This window comes from Panthera tigris, chromosome A3, assembly GCF_018350195.1.
Source record: "Panthera tigris isolate Pti1 chromosome A3, P.tigris_Pti1_mat1.1, whole genome shotgun sequence".
Lineage (NCBI taxonomy): Eukaryota > Metazoa > Chordata > Mammalia > Carnivora > Felidae > Panthera > Panthera tigris.
In genome coordinates this window covers 128,123,034-128,149,420 of record NC_056662.1, presented here as the reverse complement: position 1 = coordinate 128,149,420, position 26,387 = coordinate 128,123,034, and the positions used below count along the sequence as shown (strand labels likewise).

Genomic DNA, 26,387 nt, shown 5'->3' with positions numbered 1-26,387 from the left:
ACTGTCTCCAGAAGCAAATGCCAGCTTCTGGAGACTGTTACAAGACCCTAACTCTTAGACTTCAGTGGCTTTGTCCTCAGAGTGTCCTTGGGCAAGGTGGAACCTGACCTACATGGAGCCAAGGAAAGAAAAGAAACAAATGAATGCACTTGGTTATTGGCATGTTGCAGAGAGAACGTACAAGTCGTGGAACGCAGTAAATCCAGCATCAGGCTACCCCAGGGGACTCCAATTCCTTTCCCTCCCCAGATCCACATTCTAGATTTGCACGCTGACATGAGCTGCTATTTCTCTTCTAATGCATATATTAAACACACACACACACACACACACACACACACACACACACACACACACACTGCAGTTTCCATGGGAACTGTCCCTAGGAACTTCCCATCTTTTATTCAATTAAAATTTCACCCTCACATCTTCTTGAAGTGGAACACACTTTCATTCACAAGAGGACAGTGAGAAGAAGGTACTCTGATGGGGTTCATTTCCAATGAGCAGGCTGAATTTCTGCAAACCTGATCATCTTCCCAGAGATTCACAGCGTGCTGGCAATCACCGAAGCAGTCCTAATTAACGTTCGGGCGAGCAGGCACGCTCGGGCGTGGACCTGGGGGAGCGGGAGAGGGGGGCCCTTGTAGCCACAGCTCCAGGCGTCCAGCCAGCGGCCCTTTCAGAGTCACACACCCTTCCCATGCCCCTCCAGCCATCGGTGGCAACTAGGAAGAAGGGGGCAGTGATGCCCATTCATTTGGGCCTGCAGGAAGTCTGCCCTCGGGAGGGTCCTCAGAGGGGCCCCACTGAGGTCTCCCTGCCCACTCTCAATTGAGAACAAGGATTACAAATGAATCTTGTAAATACAATGGCCAAGGAGCCATTAATGGAAAACAGCCAACTATTTGGAAGCACCACAGAGGAGGCCATTTACAAACTTACCTGGCAATTTCCAAGGAAGCAGATATAAGGACCGCTTGAGCTGATGCACAGATGTGATCGTTTAAAATCATTTTTATCTATTCATTAAAGCATTGGGTTGGAAGCCAAAAGACCTAAGGTTCACGTCTCATTTCCAACATGACGGCCGGTGTGTAGCAGCAAATGACTCAAGTTCCTTGAGCCGTCAATTTCTCATGTGGAAAACAGGGCTAATAATACATATGGCATAAAGCAGATAACTCAGTAAATGAGAAATAAAGACTGGGAGAACTTGCCAATTGCAAAATGTACCTGTTAGTTGGTTTTTTATAATTATTGTCTATGAGGCAACACTTATGTGCAACTTGTTTGCCAGCCTGGGAGTATGGAATCACAGTTCTGATTTTTATAATTTTTATTACTTCACAAATGTTTTGAGGGACCAAACAGTGAGTGACTAATATCAGGGCCCATTTATACATGGATAGGTACCATGCTGGCTAAATGGGGCTGAGATCCAACTTTCTTTTTTTTTTTTAAATATGAAATTTATTGTCAGATTGGTTTCCATACAACACCCAGTGCTCATCCCAACAGGTGCTCTTCTCAATACCCATCACCCACCCTCCTCTCCCTCCCACCCCCATCAACCCTCAGTTTGTTCTCAGTTTTTAAGAGTCTCTTATGTTTTGGCTCCCTCCCTCTCTAACCTTTTTGTTTCCCTTCCCCTCCCCCATGGTCTTCTGTTCAGTTTCTCAGGATCCACGTAAGAGTGAAAACATATGTTATCTGTCTTTCTCTGTAGGACTTATTTCACTTAGCATAACACTCTCCAGTTCCATCCACGTTGCTACAAAAGGCTATATTTCATTCTTTCTCATTACCACATAGTATTCCATTGTGTATATAAACCACGTCTTCTTTATCCATTCATCAGTTGATGGACATTTAGGCTCTTGCCATACTTTGGCTATTGTTGAAAGTGCTGCTATAAACATTGGGGTACAAGTGCCCCTATGCATCAGCACTCCTGTATCCCTTGGGTAAATTCCTAGCAGTGCTATTGCTGGGTCCTAGGGTAGATCTACTTTTAATTTTTTGAGGAACCTCCACACTGTTTTCCAAAGTGGCTGCAGCAGTTTGCATTCCCACTAACAGTGCAAAAAAGTTCCCGTTTCTCCACATCTTCTCCAGCATCTATAGTCTCCTGATTTGTTCATTTTGGCCACTCTGACTAGCGTGAGGTGATATCTGAGTGTGGTTTTGATTTGTATTTCCCTGATGAGGAGTGACGTTGAGCATCTTTTCATGTGCCTGTTGGCCATCTGGATATCTTCTTTAGAGAAGTGTCTATTCATGTTTTCTGCCCATTTCTTTACTGGATTATTTGTTTTTCGTGTGTGGAGTTTGGTGAGCTCTTTATAGATTTTGGATACTAGCCTTTTGTCTGATATGTCATTTGCAAATATCTTTTCCCATTCCATTGGTTGCCTTTTAGTTTTGTTGATTGTTTCCTTTCCTGTGCAGAAGCTTTTTATCTTCATGAAGTCCCAATAGTTCATTTTTGCTTTTAATTCCCTTGCCTTTGGGGATGTGTCAAGTAAGAAATTGCTGCGGCTGAGGTCAGAGCAGTTTTTTCCCGCTTTCTCCTCTAGGGTTTTGATGGTTTCCTGTCTCACATTCAGGTCCTTTATCCATTTTGAGTTTGTTTTTGTGAATGGTGTAAGAAAGTGGTCTAGTTTCATTCTTCTGCATGGTGCTGTCCAGTTCTCCCAGCACCATTTGTTAAAGAGACTGTCTTTTTTCCATTGGATATTCTTTCCTGCTTTGTCAAATATTAGTTGGCCATACTTTTGTGGGTCTAGTTCTGGGGTTTCTATTCTATTCCATTAGTCTATGTGTCTGTTTTTGTGCCAATACCATGCTGTCTTGATGATTACAGCTTTGTAGTAGAGGCTAAAGTCTGGGATTGTGATGCCTCCTGCTTTGGTCTTCTTCTTCAAAATTACTTTGGCTATTTGGGGCCTTTTGTAGTTCCATACAAATTTTAGGATTGCTTTTTCTAGCTTCGAGAAGAATGCTGGTGCAATTTTGATTGGGATTGCATTGAATGTGTAGATAGCTTTGGGTACTATGAGTTCCAACTTTCTTATCAATCCATCGAAGCAGGATTCCTGCCCAATAGTAGCTAGCAGCTTTAACCCAGAATGGTCAGTATCTGCAAGTAAAGCCCTAAAGCTTAATTGAAACACTGAAAGCCACAACCCCAGGATGTCCTCCTAGGTGATTCTAGACTAGTCTGGGTTCAGGGCATAAAGTCTCTCTTTCTGCTACTTAACCGAGCCCTGCAATAGGTATAAAAATGAGCCATTGTCTTCAGAAAGTGGGAGGTGCCACTTTCCAGAGGGCAGGAAAACAGTTTCTGTAAGGACAGAGATTGTACGTAACACCCCCAGTGTGGCACCTCAGAGTCTATGGTAGATGATTGCAATCATTATAACAGAAACCAGAATTCTCCAGGGTTTATGCCCTGCCTACCTCCTTTGTGGTCAGCTTCTCCCAGGTGATGGGACTATAATGAATGCTACAAAGAAATTGTGAACGAGTGGTGGTGAATATCAAATAAACAGTGGCAAAGCATAATAAAGAAATGCCATTTCTAATTTCCTTGCAGACGAAAATGTTCCATAAGACAAGAAGCATGCACAGCCTTTGGAATGGCTCTGATTCTAACGGCAAGGGTACTCAGGGCCACTGCTTGCTGAGAGCTCATGATGTGTGAGACACACACAGGCACTTGACCATCATCATCTCATGTAACCTTGCAAAGAGCCTGGTGTGGTAAGAATCCCTCTCCCAGTTTTACAGGAGCAGTAACTAAGGTTCAGAGAGGTTGCAGGATGCAACACACAGCTGGCAAAGGAAGGGAAGAGCATTTGAGCACAAGCGTGCCTGATCACTGGTCCCTGACTCCCACTGGGTGGGGCTGTGGAGAACAGAGCATTTGTCTCAAAGCTGTTCAAATAAAATAGGCTATACAACACATTGTGAGTCTCCTGGGAAACTCAATAGGTTATGAAGAGCTCAAGGTTGATGGCAGAGTTGTGGAATAATCTCTTTGCTGTGGAACTGTCCGCTGTCCTGATCTTTCTTACAGGGTTTTCACGTGTATCCTACCACAATTGGCTGCTTATTTCAAAATTATTTATTGAATATCTACCATGTATGATACAAGATATTGGACATTTTAGGAGACTAAAAAGATGATTACAATTTAATTCTTAACCTCATGGAGTTAAGAGTCTAACAGGAAAAAATCTACAGTTATATTACAAATATAATCATACTATAATATAATGCAACATAAAACAATGTCAAATCCAGTTACAGGTAATATTATATAATATCACCTGTTATATCATATTATATTATATGGCCCAATATAATATAAAGCATTAAAAAAGACTCTAGTGGTTCAGAGTAGAGATAAATTAATTTCCAGAGCAGAGGTCAAGGTAGGCATTTAGGGGGTATAGCACTTTATCTGGGCTTTTGGGATATGAGTGTTGCAAAGGGAAGGAAGAGGAACAATCTAGGCATGAGGAGCTGATTCTGTGTCCAGCGCCTTTTGAATGATCAAAGAAAGTTTAGACGTGCGAGGACAGTTTGGGAGTGCTGTGTATTATTGTGTTCAATAATTACTCACTTCTTCTTGCACGAAGAAGTACTCGGGAGCAAGTACTAGGGAGCACTTACCTGCATGCAGGTAAGGTTCTAGGTACTCTAAACACAGCGGCAAACAAAACCAATAACTTCCCGTATTCACAAAGCTTACATTCTAATGCAGGGACTGCAGGTAATCAGTACATTCTTTTGGCATCATCAATGCTCAGGGAAGAGATGGGTTGTGCTGTTTTTATATATACAGGTTGAGGAAGGTCTTTCTTTCTCTCTTTAAAAGATGAGACACTTGTGTGGACTGCTGTCTGATTACCCAGAGCCCTGGTTTCCTGAGCGTGAGGGACAGGAGACCCCCATTTCTCCCTCTCCTAGACTGAGCCCCACTAAGAGATCACCAGCGCTTCTGATAGAATTCAAGATCTAGCTTCCCAGAAGTCATTGCCACTTTGTCACTATTTTGAATTAGATTCTAACCAACCAGGGGCAAAATATTTATGTGAAGATAGTTCTGGCTGCTAAGAAGGAACTCACATTAAAGCACCTGATATTTCAAGTTCGTGACTGGATTAGTTTTAATTAGAATGCTCTCCCGCTCCTGAAAGATAAATGCAGGACACAGTATCAGAAAATCGGCTTTACTCTTGTGACTTGTGAAAGATAAATCAACTTGAGAAATTTCCAGTCATTTCCAGACATCTATTTTTTAAATGCCATAAAAAATTGGGACATACTTAAAATTATTTTTTGGCCACTAGAACCTATTACATTTAGGAGAGTTTCAGAGCCAAGGATTCATATGTATAATCTCAAGTTATCTTCACAAATTGGATTCCTGGCCCCTGGTCACTAATAAACTTAGTCTCCTTCAAAGTATAAAATAGTTTCATTACCATCCAGTTCACTTAACACAGCTTTGGCTTTGTCCTACTTTTTACTTGTGCGTTCTGATTTGATGCCAAATTTTCAAAGTAAGCGATTTCTATATCTGCAAATGTATGCAAACAATTTACAGGTTTCTGAGAATTTAAAAAATCACATATCACTTTCCTGATATTTTAATTTACTTCAACATTTTAGATAAGAATCCTTGAGAGTTTGCCCCCACCAAACTGGCATCTGGTAATGTATTGCTTGCCAAACTCAGTAAGGAGATACTGTTATATTTTTAATATTTTGATTACTTTAAAAAATGTTTTTAGGGATCCAACAGTGAGCAACAGATACCGGCCTTTATCATATGATGAAGTTTATATTTCAGCAATAAAATGATGTCAGTAAGACAGCCAGGATCTGGATTCTCCTAGAAAAGCCAGAAGTGCCTGCCAGTTTGGGAGTGACCTTAATACCAAAGATGACAAGAGTTAAACACTGTTTTACTCATACTTGCTACAATCCATGCTACAGATTTTGGCAAGTCTAAGTTACTTGTGCTTATAAAAATAAAATCTTGAGATGGAAATTCTTCAAAATTGTATTTTATTGTGGCAAGAACTCTTCCCACGACATCTACTCTCTCAGGTTTATAAATGCACAGTGTTATCTATAGGTGCAATGTTGCACAGCCCAGCTCTGGGACTAATTCATCTTGCAACACTGAAACTTCATATTTGCTGTTTAGCAACTCCTCCCCCTCCCCTCCCTTCCCCCCTCCTGCCACCCCAGCCCCAACCACCATCCTACTCTTTGTTTCCATGAATTTGACCCCTTTAGATACCTCACCCTTTGTGAGGTTCTTTATTTACAAGAGCTCATCGTTGACTGACAGCCTAGTGTGCACAGTGCACTTTATTGTTACACGGCATCCTCCAGCTTCTCCAAGAGGTGGGCATTACTGCCACGGGGGTTAAATGACAGCCCCAGGCCATAGGCAAATGGATGGTGAAGGCAGGACTGGAGCCCAGGAAGATCTAACTCAAAGACAGCGGCTTTGCACTGCACCACTTTCCCATGGCAAGGTAAGAGATGGGACGCCCTCGCGGTATTTCTTCCATGTAGATTCTCTTTCCAGAGGATCCTTGGCCGCCTCTCTGCCAGCATTTGGGAAAATGCACGACCCTAACTGAGGCAGGCTCTCACTGCACGAATCTCAGGAGACTATCTAATTCCACATTTACCAAGCAGTTGCCCAGAACCAGGTGATGTGGTAGCCTGGGCCGTCTTGTGGTGGCTTTCCATGGAGGGTAAAGAATTTACTTCAGGAGACATGGAGAACCTTTGAAATATTTGAGAACAGGTGACAGGATTAAGGTTTTGATTTTAGGAATAATTTCCAGCAACATGTAGAAGATGGATGGGAGGATGGTTAGACCAGGGTCAGGGAGACCCGTTTGAAGTTAATGCAAGATAAATGAGCAAAGAACATGAAATAATGTCAAGAAATATGTTTGGCAAACAGCTTGGGAAAATATTCCATTTTAATAGAAATCCAATAAATTTAAATGATATTAATATATACTTTTAAAATTAAATCAACCAAGTCCAAAATTAAGTACGCCTGGTGCCAATGAGCGTATACGATAATAGACAAACATCACATAGTTCTTTTGTCAGTGTGTACCAAGAACTTATAATTTTCTTTGATCCGGAAATTCTTTTTTTTGGAGATTAATCCAAAGGAGTTCTTTAGAAGACAGGAAATAAGTTTTATACACAAATATGTTCATTATGGCATTTTTTTATAGGAATAAAAAATTGGAGGGGCACCTGAATGGCTCAGTTGGTTAAGCATATGACTTCAGCTCAGGTCATGACCTCACAGTTCGTGGGTTTGAGCCCCCCCGTCGGGCTCTGTGCTGACAGCTCAGAGCCTGGAGCCTGCTTCAGATTCTGTGTCTCCCTCTCTCTCTGCCCCTCCCCTGCTCATCATGCTCTGTCTCTCTCTCTGAGAGACATTAAATAAACATTAAATAAAATTTTTAATTTATTTAATAAATTATTTATCTCAAAAATAAACATTAAAAAAATTTTTTTAAAGAATAAAAAATTGGAAAAGATAACTAGATATAATATAGATATGGTTTACTATGGCACAGCTGTTCAAAGAGTCATTACAAATCTATTAAAATACATAATTATGAAGATGGTTTTAAAAAAGAAACAGCTTGCTAAATAATTACCGAAAATATCATATAAATTATATACACAATATGATTACAACTAGACTTTAAAAAAAAAATCTACACTAGGAAAGATAGGAAGGATTCCCATGATAAGGTCAAAGGTGACCTCTATTTGGTCATTTTTCCTTCTCTGTCTCTATAAAAACATAAACTTCTTATAATAAGTATATTTACAATTAAAATATAATCTTTTAAGTGTCTTTTCCAGATTTCCAGGAACTTTCTCTGCAAACTCAGACGTCCACAGAAGCCACCTGTTTATGCATATCCAGCCAACAGCAGTACTCAGGACTGGCCAACAAATTCCTGCAGGCCCCCACAGGCTAGCAAGTCTCTGGAGCTTTCTGAGTTTTGTTAATCCTGGCTACAGCAGGAGGAGGCCTGTGGTTATCCTGTTGCAGATTGTTCTGTTTCTGACATTCCTTTGTACCTTCTCTATTCCTTGATGTTGCTTGTGAGCCTCCACTTAGGATCCACTTAAAACATCGTTAAACGCCATTCAGTCCTGCTTTGTCATCATTAAGGCAGACATTAAGCCAGTCAGGAACTCTCAACCACCCGAGGGGGAACTTGGACAAGATGCCAAGGACACATCTATCATTTCCCTTTGCTTTCTTCCAAGGGCATGCGTAATACGTGGGCTGATTTTCATCCTCGCAGAATTTGAACTAATTTTAAAACTAAATTATCAGGATACACTAGGTGAGCCAATGATCTAAGGCCAGCCACTGAGTGCAGCCATGATCTCCTTTTCCCCCCGCATAATGAGTAACTCCACTTAGAAGCCAGCAGTGACGCTGAGACTCATTCAGACACTTGCTGTTTGATAGGTGGGAAGCCAATTCTACCAATGTTTTTGATTTTCTCTTTTAATATTTGTCTCATTTATTCAAGAATTTTAAATCCAAGCACATTGTATAATGTCTTTTTATTTTATTTTTTTTTTTGCACCATCCTGGTTTTTAAGCATATATAGTTTATTTAAGGGAGGTAGATGTCTTGGGGCGCCTGGGTGGCTCAGTCGGTTAAGTGTCCGACTTTAGCTCGGAGTCATGATCTCTCAGTTCGTGAGTTCGAGCCCCGCATCAGGCTCTGTCCTGACAGCTTGGAGCCTGGAGCCTGCTTTGGATTCTGTGTCTCCCTCTCTTTCTGCCCCTCCCCCACTCACACTCTCTCTCAAGAAATAAATAAATATTTCAAAAAAATTTTTCAAAAAGAAGTGGATGTTTTTATTTTTTCTTGTGGAAATGGTTTTTTTCTTATGAAAGTTTTTTTTCCTTTGTGAGCTCTATATCTTGCTGAAAATTAGTGATAGCCAGTGTAGAGGGTCCCTGTTAATTAACTTGGGCCCTACCCCAAACTTTCTGAGCTTCCAATCTTATCAGATTTTCTAGTGGGAAACTGTGGTTCTTTCTCTGGAGAGGATGTAGAGAAACAGAAACCCCCTTGCACTGTTGGTGGGAATGCAAACTGGTGCAGCCGCTCTGGAAAACAGTGTGGAGGTTCCTCAAAAAATTAAAAATAGATCTACCCTAGGACCCAGCAATAGCACTGCTAGGAATTTACCCAAGGGATACAGGAGTGCTGATGCAGAGGGGCACTTGTACCCCAATGTTTATAGTGGCACTTTCAACCATAGCCAAAGTATGGAAAGAGCCTAAATGTCCATCAACTGATGAATGGATAAAGAAGACGTGGTTTGTATATACAATGGAATACTACGTGACAATGAGAAAGAATGGAATGTGGCCTTTTGTAGCAACGTGGATGGAACTGGAGAGTGTTATGCTAAGTGAAATAAGTCAGGCAGAGAAAGATAGATACCATATGTTTTCACTCTTATGTGGATCCTGAGAAACTTAACAGAAGACCATGGGAGAAGCGAAGGGGGAAAAAAAAAGTTAGAGAGGGAGGGAGCCAAACCATAAGAGACTCTTAAAAACTGAGAATAAATTGAGGGTTGATGGAGGTGGGAGGGAGGGGAGAGTGGGTGATGGGCATTGAGGAGGGCACCTTTTGGGATGAGCACTGGGTGTTGTATGGAAGCCAATTTGGCAATAAATTTCATATTTTTAAAAAAGAGAGAGAAAGAGTATACTGCAAACAAAAACTACCTATACCCAACGCCAGATATTAAGCAGGACTTTCACTGGGATGAGAATAAAGGCCGAAGAATATGAAGTAACAGGATGTGTTGAAAATGAAAACAGCCTGGTTTAGCATTCATTCTAAGTTCAAATCCCAGCTCCACAATTTCCTGTACACATGACTTCAGGCAGGTTATTTAAACTTTCCAGGTGTCAGTTCCCACCTCTGTCAAATGCAGATAAGAATACCCGAATTATAGAACTATCGTGAAGATGTATAAAATAATGTTTCACGAGTGCCAAAACATAATAGGAAGTTTAAAATGACATTATTTGGTCCATCCAGCTGAGTGAGAAGTCCCTGTGCAACAGATATTCCAGCACTGACACTTTCCCTATTACTTGGGGGCAATACCTTCCAATAATTAGGACCTTCACGAACCACTCTCAACAGCAGTGATAATCGACAGAGCTGATCACACCCACTAACAGCCCTCAGCAGTGGCAACTCCATGAACAACTGTTACCGGTGAAGAGTCTCCATGGGGCCTCATCATCTCCTGCCTCCGGGATTCTGTAGTACACAGTGACTTCCTCAGTTCTGTCTAGAGGGAGACTACACCACTGTTCTATGCTACAGGATTCTACTGAAGATGCATTCTTTTTGGAACTAATCCACTTGGGAAGTCTTGATGCACCTCCAGTTCTCTCCATGGTCCCCCAAGGGCCAACCCAAGTTCGTGACACCTCCTCTCTCCAAGTGCTCTCCCAGCCCATTCACACCTCCTGGAAGCACAGTGCATTTAGGCACCCAGGGCTTCGTACCCAGTGCATTTAGGTGCCCAGTGTATTTTGGTACCCAGTGCATTTAGGTACCCAATGCATTTAGGTACCGGGGCTTGGTAGCCAGTGCATTTGGGTACCCGGAGCTTGTTACCAAGTGCATTGGGTACCTAGTGCATTTGGGTACCCGGGGCTTAGTATCCAGTGCATTTAGGTACTGAGGGCTTGGTACCCAGTGCATTTGGGTGCCCAGTGCATTTGGGTACCCAGCGCATTTAGGTACCAAGGGCTTGGTACCCTTGTGCATTTCAGTACCCAGGGCTTGACCAGAGCCTAAACTCCCCTTTCTCATATCCCTTTCAGCAGGGCACTACTTCACCGATATAAATTGTGCTTCAGAAGTCACTCTGGATACCCATAGATTCTCAAGGTACAGACACCTCTATTAAGGGCTACTTGCTTACTCTGTAACATAATTTCACGCTCTATCATAATACTTAAATGTCTTCCTGAAACTTATAGAGAAGATTTAAAAAATGAGCAAAATTAGGCACACATTGTATTATTCCCCCCTCCCCCCCCCCACCTTGAAGTACAATAGGAAGGAGCACATCCCCAGATCAGACATTTAAATTATTCTAGTGACCCCCAAAATTTTTTAATTAAAATTTTTTAAAACCTTCATATAGTCTAGCTATTGCCACCTCATAACCTAAAAAAGTCATTTCCTACCCATTGGCCCATCTGATCATCATAAAATTCCTGTTAAGCAATTCAGTCATCCTAATGTAACTCAAGTGAAAACAAACAAGGACCAGCAAATTGAAGTGATTTTCCCAAGGCCATCTAACTACTGAGTGACAGTCAGTATTAGCATCCAGTTCTGAGGGGGGTTTGGCTCTTAGTTCAGGGCTGTCTTCAATGCACCAATAGCTGAGGGAATGTTAAACTACCACCAAGCATGACCTTCGGTTAGTGACAAATATCATCAATGACACCAAGTAAAAATCTTGTCCCTTGTTTCCCAAAGATCAGTGGAAATAGACAAGAAACCATGAATAACTGCTCTCTCGACCAGTATCCAGCCATCCCATGCATACGTGATAATCTATCTCCACCACATTCACCAGTGGAGAAGCTGGCGACTCCCTCACAGACCGACAAATACGTATCACACCATCAGCCCCAAGTTGTTTCCTTGGCGTAGTAAATACCCATTAGAGAAAGATCTGCCTATTTCTTTCAAGGTTGCTTTCAGAGAGCCTCTAACTCTCGGCCCAAGATTCCTAAATTTGAACTGTTAAGAATACTAATCATCCCGAGAGCTCCCACTGAAGGTCTTTGTGGCTGCTACTTCAGGTAGGCTCAATAAATAATGCAGGAAGTAATCGTTAAGGCCCAAACTGTGAAGGATGGACGATGTCTCCACACCTGTGGTGAGGCTCAGATGTCCCTGTGCACTCAGCAGTTTGCACTACAGGGGAAGAGCCCCCAAATTATGAAATTCAGAGCTTATACAGGGACTGCTGACACATCCACCCATCCTCCCTCTCAGAGAGAGAGAGAGAGGGAGAAAGAGAGAAAGCCTATATTTTACTCTGGAAGGCAAACAAATCCTGTCAAGGGAGGGGAGGGCAAGTCTCTAACCCAGAATATAAACAATTATCTGTGGGGGAGATGAAAAGGTGTCTCTAAAAAAGGGAGCGAATGGATCTGGAGGAGAGCAGGCATCTTCTCTCTCTGTAGTTGGTCAAGTTCTATTACACAGAAGGCCTGAAATGGGCAGGAACACCAAGAAATCCAGGGAGGGTTGTGTTCTAACACTAATCAGTCTAGCAAAGAACTATAAACCCAGGAAACATATTTTTAGACCAGGTGATATGAGGTGATATGTACACCACTCTCCAGCCTAAACAAAAAGAAGAAGGAGGAGAGGGGGAAGGGGGGAGGGGCGAGGGGGGAAGGAAGGGGGAAAGAGGACGATGGAGAGTAAAAGGCCCTTGATTTGGGAATCTTCTGACTCAGAGGACTCTCTGAGCTGCTGGAGAGAAAGGGAGGCAGCAGGGAACTTCCTCACTTACACCCTCCAGATCTCAGGGACATCCTTTGCCTGGCCTGATAGCTGAAATGAGAGAAACCAGTGTGAAGGACACTCAACCAAGTCCAAGTTGCTAGTCACACAACTCAAGTTGGGACCTGTCTTTGAGCGCTGGCCTGGCTCAGCCTCACTTCCCAGTATGGATGCCTCCCCCTGGTGTTTCATGGCAAATCATAAGCTTCCAACAAGCACTCACTCCCACCGCCTTCTTTGTTACTCAAGACAATCCTGTGAAAGTGGTAGACCCACAGCTAGAACTAGCTCTGTTTTATAGATGAAAATAGATTGTAGCTCCAGAGGAACAAATAACCAACAAGACTGCACACGGTGGGTGAATGGCAGCAACAGAATTTAAGCCCATTTCCTGTGTGGAGTTTCTGTGATTCTGTGCGAATGAAACACCACTTCCTGATACCTACACTAGAGCAACACAACCATGAGATGTTAAAATTTAATAAATAATTTTGGCTCCTTGTTGGGTCCTTAAAACAAGTATGATTATTTTCCACAGCATCGGCTTGGCTTGTCATTGTGGTTGCTATTGCTTTAAGTATTTAAAAGATCATACAATAATTTTGGTATTTTGAAGCTTGAACGTTTCACATTGACATATGAGTTAAAAAATTGGGTTGCATTTTATCCTCCTTTCTTAATCAAGGAGTTAATCGGTTAATTAATAAATGTCAGTTGCAATGCAAGACTGTTCCTAAACTTTGTTCCTAAGTGTGCGAGGGTGAAAGTTATTTCTGCACATAATGTATACATAGGCCCAACAAAGACAACCTTAATTTCTGAGAATCAGATAAACACTGTCTTTTTTCCTGAAATAGCAGTTGTTTTGCCATGGTTTTGCACATGTTTTTTGTTCTTTCTTTAAATGCACCTGACTTTTAGTTATTTTGCACAGAACTTCATGCTCGTATAAGAAAATATTTCACGCAAAAAGTTGCAGCCTTTGAGTGCTGTAAGTTTGTCCACCAACTGTGATTATGTACTTTACACAATCCAATAAGCCACAGAAGAGTCTGGTCCAAAACATACAGTTTAATGAAATGGTAATGATTTCATTAATATATCAAGCCATGTCTAACTTCTTTCAAGGAACCTAAGACAATTTATATCCACTCTGAATGCACAAGTTAATAGTGCAATTGGCAATAGATTAAGGGCATTCTCTACAGAGTCTTGATATAGATATTTTTGCAATATCATTAGAGATTGTTGTAAAGGAACATGAAATGAGGTATAACATTGAAATGGCAGAAAATTTATTTTTGGTTTTTTTTCTGGTTATAATTATACATGAGGTGAATAATTAAGCCAAAATTCAAAGAACTACTTATTAAAGGTTTTATATTCACAGCTGCCTACCTGCCTTGTTAAAAAGCCAAAGTACTTCCTTTATATCCCTTCATTCATTGTTCCTTGGAGAAACCTTCGTTACAGGGTAGGCAGAGGAAAAGGGGCTGTAGTCAGAGAGATAGAAAGGAAACCAGGATAGTGCACAGACATGGAAATCAAAAAGGGTTGATAAGGCAGTGATACACTCTGGGGGCCTCTGTGCCAGGCAAATCATAAATACACCATTTTATTTGAACATGATAATCCTATTTAGGCTTTACAATTATCACCCCATTTTACAGATAAGGAAGTGGAGGTTGAGGGAGCTGTCCAAGGTCATAAAGCTACTATTGTAGAACTGAAAGGCGAACTCCATTTTTATTAACTCTTAGCTGCATGCTCTTCCTCACTCTGCCACACTGTCGGACATCTCCCCAGGGGAAGAACTTCCAAAGGGAAAGAGGGTCAACAGTTTTAAACATCCTAAAGTGGTTGAAGATAATGAAGGCAAGACTTGAGTTGAGAGTCATGACATTCTCGGTAACACTTTCAGGAACTGGTGCCTAGAATTTGTGAATGAGGAAAACACATTGCAAAGGTGGGGGGGAGGGGATGAGGAACCAAAGAGAGCAAACGTAGAAACTTTTCTTTGAAGAGGTGTGTGGTGAAAGGGCAGAGAAGACACAACAGGACCCAGAGAGGATAGTGGACTTGAACGAGACTTCTTCGTGATGGGAGCGTGAAGGCCGAAAGGGGGGCTGGCCATGAAAGCAAGAGCAGTGATAACAGAACAAGATTCCACAGGAAGGGCAAAGGCTCTGTTGAGGAGGATGGTGAGAGGAGTTGGCAGAACAACAGAACCAGTCAAGGCAGAGAGGGCGTTAGAGACAGAGGAGAAAGCTACAAGGACTCCATTCTGAGAGCAAGGGTAAAAAAGGGGGGAGATTGGGAACATGCAGTATAGAGTTTGTTCATCTTGCTGTAGGGTCCTCAGAGATGAGATATGACAAGTGGCCTTTATGGGTAAAATAACTGTTGGATGGTGTCTCCTTTATTTTGAGACATCCCAAACAAAACTCGTTGGCATGGTGGGGGAGAAAGCACTATAATCCTGCTCACGTTAGATCCTGAAGCTATGGAAGTCTGAAGCAGAAAGAGGAGCTTAAAGTCACTAACAGATTAAAATCAACCACCACTTACCCAGTGCTCTGCACCAGATGCTATACAAAAAGCTCACAATGCAGAGATAAATAAGGTGGTGACCCTGGAGAAGCAGAGTCCAGTGGACGAGGCCAAGGTATAAGTAATTATCACCCATGATGAGTCCTTGAGAGGAGGAAACACAAAAGGGAGTGATCACAGAGGAGTACGTAGTATTACGTTACCTCCAGGGCCTGCCGCATAGTAGGATCTGCATTGTTGTGTTGTCGGCTGAATTAATTAATTCTGCCTGAGGGAAGGCTTCAGAGAGGAAGTTACAGGTATCGTAGGCCTTGAAGGATGCATAAAACACATTCAATCTGGTTGAAATGGACTCTGGGGGCCCAACCTAGAGCTAATTTAAACATCCACCTTCCTTGGCCTGATTGAAGGGACACAAAGACTTCTTAGAACAAGCAGATCTAGGCTCACAGGCATAAAGAGACACACAATGGCTTAGCTCCTGGCTGTTGATAGCTGTCGGAAGGCTCTGGACAGCCCTTAGCAAGTTAGAAACACCAGATCCCAAAGGGCCATATGCGTGCCTTCTAACAGAGGTTATCCCAAGGCTCTCTTAGGTCATGGAGAAAGAAGAGAAGCTTTTTAGTCAGGAGAACTGGATCTAAGTTCCACATTAGCCATTGACCACCTGAGTAATCTTGAAGGCTCAGGTTCCCCAGAAAACAGACTCTGAAATGGTGAATTGTGAGCAGACGGTTTACTGGGGACTGCTCTCGGGAATGTCACCTGAACAGAGTGAGGAAAGACGACTGGGAAGAGGGAGAAGTTGAATGAGCACGAGGTCTCAACAGGTGCTGCAGGAAAGGGTGCCTTGGTTTTCAAGGAGACAGAAGGGTGATGCACCCAACAATATCAGTCCTGCTGGCCTAAGGAAGGGACAGTCCTTGCCACTTGGAGTCTATATGTTCCTGCTTGCTTGACCTTTCCCAAGTGATTTGTAAGAGGCATCTCAAACTGTTTAAATACTCCCAAAGGGAACTCTATATTTCTTCCCCACCCAACCCATTCCTCACTCAGTCTATCCTATCCTTAAAATGGATCCATTGCCCATCAAGCTGCTAAGGCAAAACACTGGAAAACCATCCTTGAATCCCGTCTTTACCTTTCAACTCCCTCCATGTCCAATCCATCCGAAGATCTTGGCAACCATAACTACCAAGACTTATCCCATGTCTGTTCACTTCTCAGGTCTCTACCATCGCTTCTGAGCCCCAGGCAAGATCCTCTCTCGCCTTCGGCACTAGGTGGCCTCAAATCTGCTCTCCCTGCTTCCGTTCTTGCACACTATACCCATTCTTGTCATATCACCTGCAGTCATCTTTTTAATACTATTAGAATACCCTTGATTTTTGAAATCTTTTTATTTCATTATGTGTACACATACACATACGTGTATAATTTTGTGTGAAGGTTATTGTTCATATGCTTTTTTTTTTTAATGTTTTTATTTATTTTTGAAGGAGAGAGAGGCAGAGCATGAGCCAGGGAGGAGCAGAGAGAGAGGGAGACATAGAATTTGAAGCAGGCTCCAGGCTCTGAGCTGCCAGCACAGAGCCTGACGTGGGGCTCGAACTCACAAACCGTGAGATCATGATCTGAGCCGAAGTCAGACGCTCAACCGACTGAGCCACCCAGGCGCCCCTCATATGCTTTTTTAATTAGTCTTTTCTCTGTTCCTTTTTTGTCTGGTTCTCCCATCTTTCCCCTCTACTACGTCAGCCTCCCCACTCCCCAAACATCACAGTCCATGCTGATAAGCTATGTTTCTCCATGTCTGTACCCATGTTATTCTCCATTAATTCAATCCTATGAGATATATGTGGGCATATACATATATCTGTATGTATATGGAAGGCATTTTGTCAGTTTCATTTACAAAATAGAACCCTAATATGTATATTTCATGCATCTTGCTTTTCTCACTCAACAATACTTAGTGGGAGGTCCTTCAAGTCAACTGAATACCTAATTCATTCTTTTAAAGACCACATAGTTATACCATGGTTATAGTCTGTGCCATATGTATCATAATTATGTGCCATCATTTGTCCAATGATTCCCTTATGGTGAGTATTCGCCAATTTGTTTCCAGTTTTATTTTATTGTTGTTTTGCTTTGCCATTATGAATAACGCTCCATGAATCATCTTTATTTATGAGTCCTTACATCTTAGGAATTTAATCTCTATAAGAAAGGTCGCCAGGATTAGGTCAAAGAATATATGTACTTTTAATATTAATAGATGCTGTCCATTGCTTTGTAAAAAGGCTATAAATTTTGAAATCTCCAAGTTAAAACTGAAAGTGCTATTTTCCTTTCATACCTGCCAAACATCAGTTTTATATTTCCCTTTAATTTTGCCAGTCAATGGGTGTAAAATTATGTCTCATTGTGATTTTAATTTCCATTTCCTAAACTGAGAGCTCATTTAAACATCAGTTAATGTTTACCGGCCACTGGTATTTGCTTTTCTCTGAATTGACAATTTATGCCTTTTGTTCATTTTCTTAATGGTTTCTTGCCTTCTTATCAACTTGTAAGAAATCTTTGAATATTCAAAATACCCATGCTTTGTGCATTACTGCAATAAAAATATTATCACAGCATATCTTTGGCAATGGACTTTACTTGTGGAGGTTTTATTTTGTATATACAAAATTTTAATTTTCATATATTCAGATATGCCTTCATATTCAGCTTTTGGGTTTGCAGTGTTAATTAAGAGGGTATTCCCAATTCCTACACTATACATGTCATTTTCTATATTTGTCTGCATTAAACTCTTTAATTCATCTGGAATGTATTTTTATATATGGCAGAGGATAAAATATGGCCTAAGCTGGGTGTCTGTTTTTATTTTCTTTCAGATGAACAGCTGGCTGTGTCAGCACCATTTATTAAATATTAAAGTCCCCCATGTAAAATAGGCATATTTACAAGTTCTCTATTTTGTGTCCCATTAATCTACTTGTCCATTCATAAACTAACCTCATACTGACTTGATTACAGTGGCTTTATGGTCTAAGGGTACCTAGCAAGGCAAATCTCTACTAATTGGCATGACCTTAACATATAATACTAATTAAGGGTAATTAGCAAGTTTGTGATAGAAAGTCTTCCTAACCAAGAATAATGTTTATATTGGGGTTAGGCTGCTTTTTTTTGCATCTTTAAATAAAATTACTGTAGTTTTCTTCATAGAGATTTACTGCTTTTCTTGTTTCGTTTACTCTTAAGTGCTTTAGATTTTTGAGTATTATAAATGAATTTTTTTTTCCATATCAGATGAGAAAAGCATCAAATTTTTGTAGGTAACTTCTATATCCAGCCACCTGACCATAGTCTCTTAATAACTGCAATAATTTCGCTACTGTCTCTTGGGTTCTCAAACATAAAATATATCATAAGCTCAACAATATAGATTTGCTTCTTCTTTCCAGATGTTTGTTGCAATTATTTTACTTTCTCGTGTTTTGGTGTGTTTGTTGTTGTTGTCATTTTGTGTTGAGGTACATTCCCTCTAAACCTACTGTGTTGAGAGTTTTTGCCATGAATGGATGCTATGCTTTGTCAAATGCTTTTTTCTGCATCTACTGAAATGATCATATGGTTTTTATCCCTTCTCTTATTGATGTGATATATCATGTTGATTGATTTGTGAACATTGATCCACTTAGAATCCCTGGAATAAATCCCACTTTGTGGTGAGTAATTTTTTTAATATATCATTGGATTCAGTTTGCTAGTGCTTGTGTTGAGGATTTTTTGCATCTATGTTCATCAGAAATATTTGCCTGTGATTTTCTGTAGGGTCTTTATCTGGTTTTGTAATGGGTGTAATTTTGGCCTTATAGAATGAATTTGGAAGCTTTCCTTCCTCCTATTTTTTTTATTTTTTTAAGTTTATTTATTTATTTTGAGAGAGTGAGCAGCAGAGAAGCAGAGAGAGAGAGAAAGAGGGAGAGAGAGAATCCCAAGCAGGCTCCTCGCTGACAGCATGGAGCCCAATGCAGAACTTGAACTCACAAACTTTGAGAGCATGGCCTGAGCCAAAACTAAGAGTTGGACGCTTAACCAACTGAGCCACCCAGGTACCCCCCCTCTTCTATTTTTTGGAATAGTTTGAGAAGACTAGGTACTAATTCTTCTTTAAATGTTTGGTAGAATTCACCTGTGAAGCCATCTGGTCCTGGGCTTTTATTTGTTGAGAGTTTTTTGATTAGTGATTCAATTTCATTGCTGGTAACTGGTCTGCTCAAATGTTCTATGTCTTCCTGATTCAGTTCTAGGAATTTAACCATTTCTTTCAGGTTATCCAATTTGTTGACATATAATTTTTCATGATATTCTCTTATAATCCTTTGTATTTCTATGGTGGATTTTCTTGTGTTTTTGTATGCACTAAAACCTCCCTGACCATGTTAAGTAATGGAGGGAACAGTAGACAAGCTATACAGTTCCTGATTTGATTAAAATAGCTTTTCCATTTAGAATGATGTTTACTACCAACTTTTCGTTGTTAATATTGCCATGGTTGTTGTGTTCAGTCTGGCTCATATTTACCTAGTTTTACTTGGTTCCCATTTTTCAAGTCTTCATTAGGAATTGCTGCTGAATCTTACCAAGAGCCTTGTCAGCATTACAATGACACAGGTTTCTCCAGCAGTTTGTTGATATCGTGAATACTGCTGACATATTTCGTTGATGTTGAACCTTAGTTTTCTGGAAAAAAGCTCTGCCTCATCCTCACATATTATTCCTTTGATACATGGCTGGAATGTACTGACTGATATTTGGAATGCTTCTCTTTATAGTAATGAATGTGGTTGTTTTTTAGTTCTGTGGGGTAGATGGATTACCACAGAAGAAACCAAAAGATGACTGAAGGACTACCATTGAAAAACTCATCAGGAACCCATGAGCTCCCAGCTGAATTTCATCTGACCTTTAAATAACAGATAATTGCATTGTTTTCTAATCCAGCGACTTTCAAACTTCGGTATGAGTAAGAATCATTCAGGGGGCACCTGGGTGGCACAGTCGGTTAAGTGTCTGACTCTTAATCTCAACCCAGGTCTTGATCTCAGGGTCATGAGGTCAAGCCCTTTATTGGGCTCTGGACTGGGCATGAGGCCTACTTTAAAAAAAGAGAAGAAAAAGAAAAGAAACAGAATCATCCAGGAAACCAGGTGGAAAAAGTAAATAAATAAAATCTGAAGCCCAAACCCTGCCGTACTTCAACAAGTGCAGGACTCGATACCTTTTTTTTTTTTAATTTTTTTTTTAACGTTTATTTATTTTTGAGACAGAGAGAGACAGAGCATGAATGGGGGAGGGTCAGAGAGAGAGAGGGAGACACAGAATCCGAAACAGGCTCCAGGCTCTGAACTGTAAGCACAGAGCCCAACGCGGGGCTCTTGAACTCACGAACCGTGAGATCATGACCCGAGCCCAAGTCGGGCGCTTAACCCACTGAGCCACCCAGGCGCCCCCAGGACTCGATACCTTTAATTAGCTTTCTAGGGGATCCTGACACACACCAATGTTTGAGAATTTCTGTTCTAAACCATTTAAGATGCTCCCAACTCAGGGCACCTGAGTGGCTTGGTTGCCGATTAAGCAACTGACTCCTGATTTTGGCTCAGGTCATGATACAGCTCAGGTCATGACTTCACTGTTTGTGGGATTGAGTCCTGCATCTGGCTCCATGCTGACAGCTCAGAGCCTGCCTGGGATTTTCTCTCTCTCCCTCTCTCCCTCTCTGCCCCACCACTACTAGGGGTCTCCCTCTCTCTATATACAAACAAACTGACAAAAAGCTCCCAATTCACTTTATGAAGCCAAAAAATTTTAATACCAAAATCACATAAATCTAGAGCATTTTTATCTTTTTTAAAACATAAGTCAGATTGTGTCAATGTCCTGCTAAAAATGTGAATGGTTTCCCATTGCACTGGAATAAAACCCAAATTCCATACTCTGGCCTATGATGCCCTGCATAATTTCACATGCCATATTCCTCTGACAGCAACCTGCTCTCTACACCACAGCTTTTCTACCCTCAAACCCAACAAGTTCAGTCCACGTTAGGGGCCTTCACAATTTCCTCCACTCAAACACTCCTCTCTGGATGTTGACATGCTCACTCCTTCTCAGCAGTATCAGTACCAGCCTAAGGGCAAGGCAATCTGTCCCTTGGGGCTCCTGGGTGGCTCAGTCAGTTAAGCAACTGACTTCAGCTCAGGTCATGATCTCATGGTTCCTGAGTTCCAGCCCTACATTGGGCTCTGTGCTGACAGCTCAGAGCCTAGAGTCTGCTTCAGATTCTCTGTCTCCCTCTCTCTCTCTACCCCTACCCAGCTCATACTCTGTCTCTTCTCTCTCTCTCTCTCTCTCTCCCTCTCTCAAAAATAAATACTTTCAAACATTTTTTTTTTAAAAGTCTGTCCCTAACTACAGTTCTAAAGTCGGTCCTTATCTCTGATGTTTTCTCTTTTATTCTATCTGCCTGTTTAATTCCCTCTTTCTCTTTCTCCCCTATAGAATATCACCTCCATAACAGCAAGTTGCTCATCTGTCTTGTTCACCACTAAATTTCCAACAACGAGAATAATTCACACTGAGTGAATTAATTCGTTCCTTTATTAGTGTGTAGGCTTTAGGAAGACACACCTTTGTCTGGCTCATATATGTGGCCCCAGAGCCTGGTGCTCAGGAGGCATTAGCTCAGGATATGTGTGCTCAGGAGGCATTAGCTGAATGAGCAAATGAATGCTTGTTGATTTTGTCTCAGCTCCAAAATTCATAGTAGAGGGTAGCTGATTTCAAAATATTGCTTTTAGAGCTTGTCAAGCACTGAAAACTCTCTAAGAAACAGGAGGGGAGACTGGCCTTAGGAAGAACGTCCCTCTAGGAGGGTCCAGCTACAAATTCTCATCAACGCGTCTTCTCCCAAAGGTGAGACTACCCTTAAAACCATACCTGAACTATAAATCTTAAACCAAAATAAGCTGAAAATGGTCATCTGGTACACTCTCTGCCTTCAGGTTCACCATCGTTATCTTTACTTTACAGATAGAGCTTGTTAGTAACAAAAGAAAATAGAGACCTTGGGATTAGAAAGGGGGGAAAAATGAGGTAAAATACACAAGTCGAACTAGAGAAATTTCAGCAAACTGTTGGGACAGATAAAGGAATTTGAAGAAACCTATCCCGGGGCCGTGGAATACACCCCTGAGTGTGCTGAGATGAGAAGTACATGAAAAGAGCTGATGGTGTCTGGTCAGGATCTCATGCTATGTGTTGGCGTTCTTGTATGTCCTGCTCGGGTATCATCAGGTGACAGCAAAAAGCAGGTGAGGGGTGGGAAAACAGAGTTATTCAGAAAGGGGACTGATGACTGGAGCTAACACCATACTGAATACCAAAGATTTGCCAAGACAGTAGATTTCAGGTGCTGGCCTCACCAAAAAAAAAAAAAAAAAAAAAAAAAAGGTAACTGTATGAGGAGATGATATGTTAATTTCTTTGTAGTAATCATTTCAATACATATATGTATATTAAATGACCACACTGTATACCTTTAATATAAACAATTGCTTTTTTTAAAAAAAATAAAAGGAAAAAGGATGGAAAGGAAGCAGTCAGAGGACAAACGTGTCTTCCAGCCCCCTCTGCTGCTGACTATCTGAGAGGCTCTGCCAGGGCCCTTCCCAATGTTTTCTGTTAAATAAAGGGCAGTGGGCAGCATGGGGAGGGGAGAGCCCTGAGGAAGAGGAAGGGGAGGGGAGAGGGAGGAGAGGGAGAGCAGAAGCTAGAGGAGAGGGAGAGAAGAGGGAGAGGAGAGGAAGAAGAAAGGGAGAGAAGAGGGAAAGGAGGGGAGCAGAAGGGAGAGGAGAGGGAGGGGAGGGGTAGCGGGAGGGAGAGGCGAGGGAGAGGAGAGGGAGAGGGAGAGGAGAGGGAGCTGCTAGATGCTTTCAGCTCAGAGTCTCAAGTCAAATATTTGCAGTATTCTCTCAAACACGGCTGAGAATTCAAGAAGGATATCACCTAAAAAGGATTCATTCGTCAAAAACTGTTGGCAATTTAGTCTTCTGAAAGGCAGTCTTTTTAGTATGAAAAAACACTCCAGCTCACAGCCTCCACAGCTTACCGGGAAGGAAACTTTTCATCATGCTCTTTCTGCTCTTAATTGATTTAAGCATCTGTCTGTTGTCTTCAGAAAATCGTCTTCTGGGAAAGCAAGAAAGTTGATATTTTTAAGCCCAATTTTTCACCTCAAATCACCTGGAAGATCGTAACAGGAAAAAAGAGCTGGCCATGTTCTGGAACAGCTAGTTCAGGGGGATAGAGCATAGGATGGGAAGGGGACAGCAGAAGCAAGGCAAGGGTTAAGAGAAGGTCAGAGTCTGAACTCTCTGGGCCACAGTCATGCACGAAGCCAAAGCAGTGGAGCTTTTTAAGTAAGGGGGCAACCGGTAGAGTTTTGAGCAGGGTAAATCCAAATAAGGACGTCAGATGCACACACTCTGAACACTAACAAATAGCCAGACATGAGAGTTCCCGCACCCCACCCTGGCCTTGGTGGTGGATCCCTTTCCGGATGCCACAGCCAAGAAGGAGGCTAGAGCAGGTGTGGGAACCCCCCTCTCGGCCAGGATGAGAACAAAGGCAAAGGGGCATGCTCTGTGCATGGGGTACAGAGAGGACTCCAGCTCATGCCCTGACCTTTTCCACCTCTGCATTTCTTGTGTAGAGCCATTAATACAGCTTTTAGTGTTCGTGTTCTAGAAGGACTTCTCAGCCTCAGCACTATTGACATTTTGGGTCAGATGACTCTTGGTTGTGGGGCTGTTCCGTGCACTGTAGGATATATAGCAGTATCCCTGGCCTCTACCTAATAGATTCCAAGAGCACCCCTCCCTCCCGGTTATAACAACCCAAAATGTCTCCAGATATTACTGATATCCCCTAGTCAAGAATCACTGCTCAGGGCACCTGGAAGGCTCAGTCGGTTAAGCATCTGACTTCAGCTCAAGTTATGACCTTGCAGTTCATGAGTTCGAGCTCTGCATTGGGCTCTGTGCTGATAGCTTGGAGCCTGGAGCCCGCTTCAGATTCTGTGTCTCCCTCTCTTTCTGCCCCTCGTCTGCTCTCTCTCTCTCTCTCAAAAATAAATAAACTTTTTTTAAAAATTAGAAAAAAAAGACTGCTAGAGATTATGTGGGTCACCTAGCCTCTCAATTAAGAAGTAGAATTCCTAGGAGCAACAACCACAGCCATTTCTCCTTTATCGCTCCTACTCCCTTAAAAACCTAGTTTTGAGTCTCAGATCTGCCACTAAGCCTCCACTCTATCATTTGATTATAAATATAAAAGAAGAATAGCATTTCGATATGTTTTCATACAATTTTATAGGTTCTATACTAATATACCAATTACTGGCAGTCAAAAAGTATGGAGAATCAAAAGAAAAAAAGCATTAAGAATCTCATGCTTGGAATTTATGATAACTGATGTGAGACTGAGAGCTACAGAGGTTGTTACCAACCAGGGATCTCATGTAATTAACTGCAGGCCCTGTCACCAAGCAGCTGTGTGGGCTTGGACACGTTGTTTGGCATCTCTGAGCCTCCGTGACCTCATTTTTGACCTGAATTATTTAAGGACCATAATCTCGAACTTTCTACAGTCTGTTAACGAAATCATAGTCAAGCTGCATGACATTCTCAGTGAATGTTACCTGGAGCCCCTCCAATCTTACTTCTGGCCGAGGCCCCCAGACGGTGAATGCCAACTACACCCGCAGGGCATGGTGAGGTAGAAGACTGGGCTAACTACCCACGCCAGCCACATTGGACGTTAGATAAAGGACGGGGAACACTAGAGAGAGGATTTGGGACAGGACATCAGTGTTCGATAGTTCTTCCTCCTCCCAAATTCCAAGCCTGTAACAGGGGCTTCAAGACCACCGGGAGAGCTCGTCCCACGTCCCCAGAGTTTGTGGGACACAACACACTCATGCCTGAGAAATCTGAAAGTCAAGGGCACTGTGGCTGACACCTGCCCACAGGACAACCTAGCAAAGAGAAGCTGTGGCCCAGAACCAGAAGAAATCCCCACGACACAAGGTGTGTGACTAGATGGGAACACCATGAGAGAAAACTGGCTGGGAGTTATCCTAGAGCCTGCCCCAAAAGACCTCTTAAAAACCCAAGGATACCTCAGCCAGAAAAATCGTAGACATGTATCCCCGAATGGCCAGGATCTTCACCACTGGTATCAAGAGCCACCCAGAGAAGGGGGCCGGAGGGCAGTGCTGGCTCCACAGTGTGGAAAGAGTTGGCTTCTTTCCTGTCACACTCCACACGGCCCATCGGTTACACGGGTAGTCTGCACCCAGACGTTACTGTCCTCCTGGACCGCAGCCTTCACAACCAGCAAATGGACGTCCTCTACACTCAAAACAGCCTCCACATCCTAGCCTATACCCCACTCGTCTCAAATAATTAGACTCTTAACTCACTAGTGCCTGGTCACATTTTTTTTAAATTTGTCTTTACATAAGTAATACATGAATATATCTACTTGTTAAAAATTCGGACAAAGCTTATTAAGAAAAATACTCTAGGGCCCAGTGAAACCAGCCCTTCCTCAGGGAAAACATTATTACCAATTTGGTTGTTTTCATTCAGCTTTTCCCCCTGGCCAATCACATGCACAGAAACAGAAACAGAGAGTATGGCTTTCTCGTCGTTGTTGTTGTTGTTTTTAGCATAAATGATACATTGCTCTACATTTTACTTTTTCACTTAATAACATTAGTCCAAGATCTTCCCACGTCAGCATGTATGGATTAATTCATTCTTTAAAAAAAAAAAAATCTATCTGTAGTATTTCATAGTATGGTTGTACCAGCATTCCCCGGCTGATGAGTATTTAGGCTGGTGTTTGTTTGTTTTCTTCCAGGTTTTCACTCATAAACAATGCTGCAATGAAAACTCTTGCAAATGTTTACAAGAGTTTATAGATAATTTACGTGTTTAAATGTTTCCTTAGAGCAAATACCCGAGAGGTTGAATTGCTGCATTAAACGCACATACGTATTTTAAATTTAGGTAGAAGTTGTGAAAT

At 41.8% G+C, this 26,387-nt stretch overlaps 1 long non-coding RNA gene across 2 annotated transcripts in view; it reads right to left on the bottom strand.

Annotated features, from left to right (window-relative positions):
- Positions 1-457: 457 nt before the first annotated feature.
- Positions 458-26,387, bottom strand: part of LOC122237437 — a 75,693-nt gene continuing 49,763 nt past the window's right edge. For both annotated transcript variants that reach the window (XR_006216007.1, XR_006216006.1), the window contains one exon: positions 458-619. This is a non-coding gene — a long non-coding RNA (uncharacterized LOC122237437). The remainder of the gene's footprint in view (positions 620-26,387) is intronic.